The sequence below is a fragment of the Artemia sp. Qi Xiang Cuo genome, chromosome 1 (assembly GCF_049724085.1).
Source record: "Artemia sp. Qi Xiang Cuo chromosome 1, ASM4972408v1, whole genome shotgun sequence".
Lineage (NCBI taxonomy): Eukaryota > Metazoa > Arthropoda > Branchiopoda > Anostraca > Artemiidae > Artemia > Artemia sp. Qi Xiang Cuo.
This window is the reverse complement of record NC_142794.1, coordinates 32,769,797-32,776,562: the sequence shown is the minus strand read 5'-3', so window position 1 is coordinate 32,776,562 and position 6,766 is coordinate 32,769,797. Positions and strand designations below refer to the sequence as shown.

The following is a 6,766-nucleotide window of genomic DNA, read 5'->3' as shown; positions in this document are numbered from 1 at the left end:
AACAAATAGAATCAGACACACAAACAGAGAAAGACAGACACTTTAGACTTTCAAACCAACAAAGATAAATTCTTGGACTTGCAAACACCAACCCAGACATGCAAACAAATAGAATCAGACACACAAACAGAGAAAGACACACTTCAGACATTCAAACCAACAAAGACAAAATCTTGGACTTGCAAACATCAACCCAGACATGCAAACAAATAGAATCAAACACACAAACAGAGAAAGACAGACACTTTAGATATTCAAACCAACAAAGACAAATTCTTGGACTTGCAAACACCAATCCAGACATGCAAACAAATAGAATCAGAAACACAAAAAGAGAAAGACAGACACTTTAGACATTCAAACCAACAATGACAAATTCTTGGACTTGCAAACACCAACCCAGACATTCAAACAAATAGAATCACACACACAAACAGAGAAACACATACACTTTAGAGATCCAAACCAACAAAGACAAACTTATGGATTATTAAACACAACCTCAGACATTGACAGATTTAAAATCAGACACACAAACAGAGAAAGAAAGACATTTTTTACATCCGATTCCAAAACGACTAATTCTTAAACTTGCAAACTCCAACTCCGATATGACGAAAAGTAGAATCTGGCACACAAACAGAGAAAAAAAAGACTTTAGATATTCAAACCAACAAAGACAGATTCTTGGACTTGCAAACACCAACCCAGACATTCAAACAAATAAAATCACACACACAAACAGAGAAAGACAGACACTTTAGACATTCAAACCGATAATGACAAATACTTGGACTTGCAAACACCAACCCAGATATGCAAACAAATAGAATCAAACACACAAACAGAGAAAGACAGACACTTTAGACATTCAAACCAACAAAGACAAATTCTTGGACTTGCGAACACCAGCCCAGACATGCAAACAAATAGAATCAGACACACAAACAGAGAAAGACAGGCACTTTAGACATTATGCCAATGGGTTAAAGAAAAAGCGGAAAAATGTTGGAAAATTTCTAAGTCTAAAAAAAATTCAGTCCGAAAAAACTTTTTAAAAAATCAAAAATGGGAAGGAGGAAGAGGGGCCCGGGGCCTTTGGGGACCCGGGGGTCTTTGGGGACCCGGGGGGCCTTTGGGGACCCGGGGGACCTTTGGGGGCCCGGGGTTTGGGGGGGGCATTTGGGGGCTTTTCGATAGTTTTTCGATAGGTTTCGATAAAATATTAATTTATTTCTGTCACTAAAGATCAGAGAAGCCATATTTAAAAAATAAAATATCAATTTATCTCTGTCACTAAAGACCATTTATCGCTAAGCCTAAAGAAAATGAGGCCCTATTAAAATATAATTTATATCTCTTTAGAGTCCTGCATAATTCCTAGAAATCAAGTGATGTAATTTCCAAGTCCCTTGATCAATAACATTTTCTTGCTCGTATTCAGTGAACATGTTGCGTCATTCTCGTTCCCCTCTTGTCCTAGTCAATTATGCAATCAATTTCTCAGAAATTCTCTCCCCTCGATTATGTAATCAATTTCTCAGAAATCCACTTCCCCTTCGAGTCGATCAATACATCTCTTCCCCTTAGTGCGCATGTGCAAACTTCGCCCCTGAGTCATTACACCTAGAAACAACAACAACAAATAAATCGACCTTGACCCCATTAAACTCGATCGATAATCCTTGAATAAATTATGTAGGCTTGGTGTTATACTAAATTGTAGATGGCAGCACGCGTTCCCCGTGGGGCTGGTACCCCTTTCCCTACTGATATGTCATTGTAGGGAAACTTCGTACACGAATAACTTTGTGGGGAATTTAAATAAAAATATTTTTTGTAGTTATTTAGCCTATAAACACCTCCCCCTCCAATGACTACAAACAATACTGACTTAAAGATCCGTTTAGAGAAATATGAAATTCATAATTAAAGGGCAACTCTCAGCCTAATTATGAAGCATCATTATTCATGGAATTGATAGCAGATGATTGAATCTATGGAAATTATCAACTAGGCTTCATTCACGTTGAAATATGCTTTGTCCCACACTCAAAACTCCCCACTCTCTTTGGTCCATATCTTTAGAAGCATATCAAGTCCAATTTTTTTAGGGAGGGGGGGGGGGTAAGGGCTAATATTGAAAGAATTTCAGGCTCCAGCCTTATGCCTTTCATCAATTTTATATATCCTTTTCAAAACTTTGCTTAGAATTATGGATTAATTTAAACCCCCCCCCCCCCCAATGTGCCGGTACAATTGTATTTTTTGTAGCAAGTCAAGAAAAGCAATGACTACAAACTCAAACGACATACCCTCCTTTGATTTCTTGGTCAGGAGTTTTTAAATAACCGCTCCTCCGGAAAGATGCTGGGAGGGTCTGAGATTCGGGTATTGCGGGGCCGTTCTTCAAACTGGCAGATGACATGATTCAGAATGTTGATGATTCAATTACACATATCCTGAAATAAACAAGCACTAATAAAAATGACGTAATACAATTTCTTCGCAAAGTAACTTCAAGAATCACGACATTAAAAAACAAAAGTTGCCCTTTTCTGACATATCCAAAGATACATGGAAAACTTAACGAATTTTAGTTTTATAATCTACGTAAACCGTAAAATGTAAAACGCAAAACTTAACGTTTGGCAAAAAAAAGGAATGGCAGCAAAGACTGAAACAAGTATGAAAATTAGCAAAATTAAGGCAGCATTTAACCAATATTCAAAATAAATACGTAATAAAGATACTCAGACTACATCTGATAAATTAAAATGGGGTGAGGGTGAGGCTGGTGAGGGGGTTGAGAGGAATAGAAATAAGTCATAAGCAGTAAAACCACAAGAAATATTAAAAAAAAACGGGATTTATGACTGAGGGTTGCCTCAAAAGATGAAACAAATCATAATCCCCGTTGTTCGGATTTTGCGGTCTTTTCTAGGTAGCATCGCATTACATAGTCTTTACATTACATTACTCGCATTACTTTTAGCTCTTTGCCCATTTGATGATGGATTTTTGGGGCAAGGCTTATCCCCCCCCCCAGTCAAAGAGAAAGAATGACGAATACAATTAGAAGATAAGAAGGAATTTTGGAATATTCTACCGAAATTTTAAGATATAGCCAGAATATGCGGTTAAAATATATCCTATAGCATTTATTTTAAAATTTTTATTTTAGATTTTATTTTGTGATTCTGGGCTGTTGAGTTATCATGGCAGGGTAAAATAAGGGTTAACACTGGGACTGTGGGATATTCCACACGTTGGGTGGAAAATTTTTTTGCTACTTATGTAGCCCTTTTAGGGCAGTAATTAGAGGGGAAGCAACACGTTTTTATAATACATTGGGATCCCCTAAGTAGTGGGCTAAGTATGGATTCTAAGGGTTTATGTTCCTTCCAATGTTTTTCTAAGGTTTTTTGTTCCTTCCTAGGCTATTCTGAGAGTTTATGGTCCTTCCTATGATTTTCTAAGGATTTATATTCCTTTCTATGCTATTAAAAGTGTATTTGTTCCTTCCTATGCTATTCTAAGTGGTTTTGCTCCATCAAATGCTATTCTATAGGTTTATATTCCTTACTATGCTATTCAACAGGTTTATGTTCCTTCCTATACTATTCTAAGGGTTTATGTTCCTTCCTATGCTATTCTAAGGGTTTATGTTCCTTCCTATGCTATTCTAAGGGTTTATGTTCCTTCCTATGCTATAACAAGGGTTTATGTTCCTTCCTATGCTATTCTAAGGGTTTATGTTCCATCCTATGCTATTCTAAGGGTTTATATTCCTTCCTATGCTATTCAACAGGTTTATGTTCCTTCCTAGACTATTCTAAGGGTTTATGTTCCTTCCTATGCTATTCTAAGGGTTTATGTTCCTTCCTATGCTATTCTAAGGGTTTATGTTCCTTCCTATGCTAATCTAAGGGTTTATGTTCCTTCCTATGCTATTCTAAGGGTTTATGTTCCTTCCCATACTATTTGCTTGATGCTTTACACCTTTTCAAAGAGAGTGAGTATCCTCTCACATGGCCTTATACTTTGCTTGAGGCCTTAGGAATTCCCATACTATTTGGTTGATGCTCTACACCTTTTCAAAGAGTCAGTACTCCCTCACATGGTATACACTACAGTTTGACGTGCACATTGCAAAAGGCGAACAAACCTTTACAGACACCTGTTCCATTTCTTTGAAGTATGTGCTATCAGACTGTTTTTCTGATTTTTTGGACAATTGCCTTAACTCGAGAGTAGTTTGTTATTAATGCGTCGTTGCTAATTAAAAAATTGGATGCTACTATCAGAATTATTTGATTGACATTTTCAAAAAGGGATAAGGGATTCGCGAATTGGACTGTGCGAACGATCTTATTTGAATAATAGGGAAAAAAGAGAGCTAGATAACATTTGCGAATTGGATCGTATGAAGGTGGAGAAAAACAGGTATAGCATTTGCGAATTGGACTAAACGAACGATATTAATTGAATAATAGGGGAAAAACAGAGCTAGATAGCATTTGCGAATTGGATCGTATGAAGGTGGAGAAAAAAAAAGGATTAAACTGATCATTGGACAATTGCCTTTAGTCAAGGCTAGTTTGTTAGGAATGTGTCGCTGCTAAAGCTAACTCTAATTGCAAAAAAAGGGTTTGCGAATTTGCGAATTGGTGATTATCAGTTAAGGTAACCCCTCGAGGTTGTTAACTCATAGCTTATTTATTATAAATTTGGAACAACATCAATCTATGGAAATGGTTAACGATGATAAAATGGACTTATGACTTGACCTAGCTTTACTTCTTCGATGTGTTCTGTATAATACACAAGTGGTGTTTGAACAGTGTTGTCAATTTAAAATAGAATTTAACGTTATAGTATACAAAAAATTTGATGCTCAGAGAGATGTAGATAGCAAGAAAATAATTTTAATAATGAAATTCAGAACAAACCTTAGAAATCCTTGCAAAATCAAGTAGTATGGTGTGTGTGAGTACGAACCATCAAGGATCATAAGCACCAACGACCCTAACCACTAGAGACCTCAACCCCCCAAAGGTCCCCTATCCCCAAACTCAAAGGGCGCCCCCTCCCCTCCAACTTTTTGGCCCCCTCCTCCCACTTTTTTTTTGAATTTTTTTTTAACTTTTTTTATTATTTTTTTTAACATGATATATTTTTTTCAACTTTTTTTTTACATGTCTTCGAATGAGATGAAACATACTTAAAAATAAAATCACATTTAATATTTTCCAAACTCAAAATGAGAATGGTATAGACATGTTAGTTATGACCTTTACTATTAGAAAAATAATGTTTGTAGTAGCACTTTTTTTTATTGGAGTAAAAATTTTTTTGGACTTCGAAATTATTCAACTTTTTTTACGTATCTTAAAATGACATCGATGACACACCAGTAAAAATTGTGCATGACTCAAAATGGAATAATGATTATTCTACTGATTACGAACTAAGAGAAGACAATAACTACAATATCAAAAGAGAAAATGGTAAACTATTTTATGGAGCAGATTCAAAATGTGGATCCTTTGTCAGATCTGCTGGATAAAATTGACAAAATCTAAGTATCACATTGAATAAATGCTTTATCAACATCATTTGTCGGATATGACGGATAAAATTGACAAAATCTAAGAATCAGAGTGATTAAATGCTTTATCAGCATCCCTTGTTGGATATCTCGGATAAAATATAAGTATCAGAGTGATTAAATTCTATATCAACATGCCTTTCCCAGATATGTGGGATAAAATTGATAAAATCTAGGTATCACAATGAATAAATGCTTTATAAACATCCTCTAAATGCACTATCAACATCAATTGTAGGGTATGTTAAAAAAAATTGAAAAACTGTAAGTATCAGTTTGATTAAATTCTATTACATGGGATAAAATTGACAAAATCTAAGTATCTGATTGATTAAATTCTATATCAACAACCCTTTCTCGAATACATGGGATAAAACTGAAAAAATCTAAGCGTCAGAGTGAATAAATTTTTTTATCAACATCTATTGTCAGATACATCGAATATAATTGACAAATCTAATTATCGGAGTGAAAAAATTATTAATCAGCATTCTTTGTTGAATAAACCGGTTATTCGAGACAAAATAAAAGCATTGAAATAAATAAATGAATGATCAATGACATTTGTTAAATATCTCATAATAACCTTACTAATCGAGTAATATGGAGGTGGAATGAATAATTTTTTTATCAATACACTCTGTAAGATACATCGAATAAAGTTGACAAAATCTAAGGGTTTGAATGAATAATTTTTTTTACAGCATCATCTGTCAGATACATCGGATAAAATTGATAAAATCTAAGTATCAGAGTGATTAAATGCTTTATCAGCAACCTTTGTTGGATATCTCGGATAAGTTCTAAGCATCAGAGGAATTAAATTCTATATCAACATCCCTTTCTCGGATATATGGGATAAAATTGATAAAATCTAAGTATCAGAGTGAATAAATGCTTTATCAACATCCTCTAAATGCATTATCACCATCATTTGTCGGGTATATCGGATAAAATTTAAAAAAAATAAGTATCAGTTTGATTAAATTCTATATTAACAACCCTTTCTCGAATACATGGGATAAAATTGACAAAATCTAAGTATCGGATTGATTAAATGCTATATCAGCATCCTTCGTCGAATATATTAGATAAAAGTGACAAAATCTAAGTACCGGAGTGAATAAATGCATTATCAACATCATTTGTCAGATA

General features: G+C 34.6%; 1 long non-coding RNA gene across 1 annotated transcript in view; it reads right to left on the bottom strand.

The window, feature by feature from the left end:
- Positions 1-2,334: 2,334 nt before the first annotated feature.
- LOC148956212 (uncharacterized) overlaps positions 2,335-6,766 on the bottom strand; it is a 37,151-nt gene continuing 32,719 nt past the window's right edge. Inside the window, exon 3 of the long non-coding RNA XR_016142229.1 lies at positions 2,335-2,462. This is a non-coding gene — a long non-coding RNA (uncharacterized LOC148956212). The remainder of the gene's footprint in view (positions 2,463-6,766) is intronic.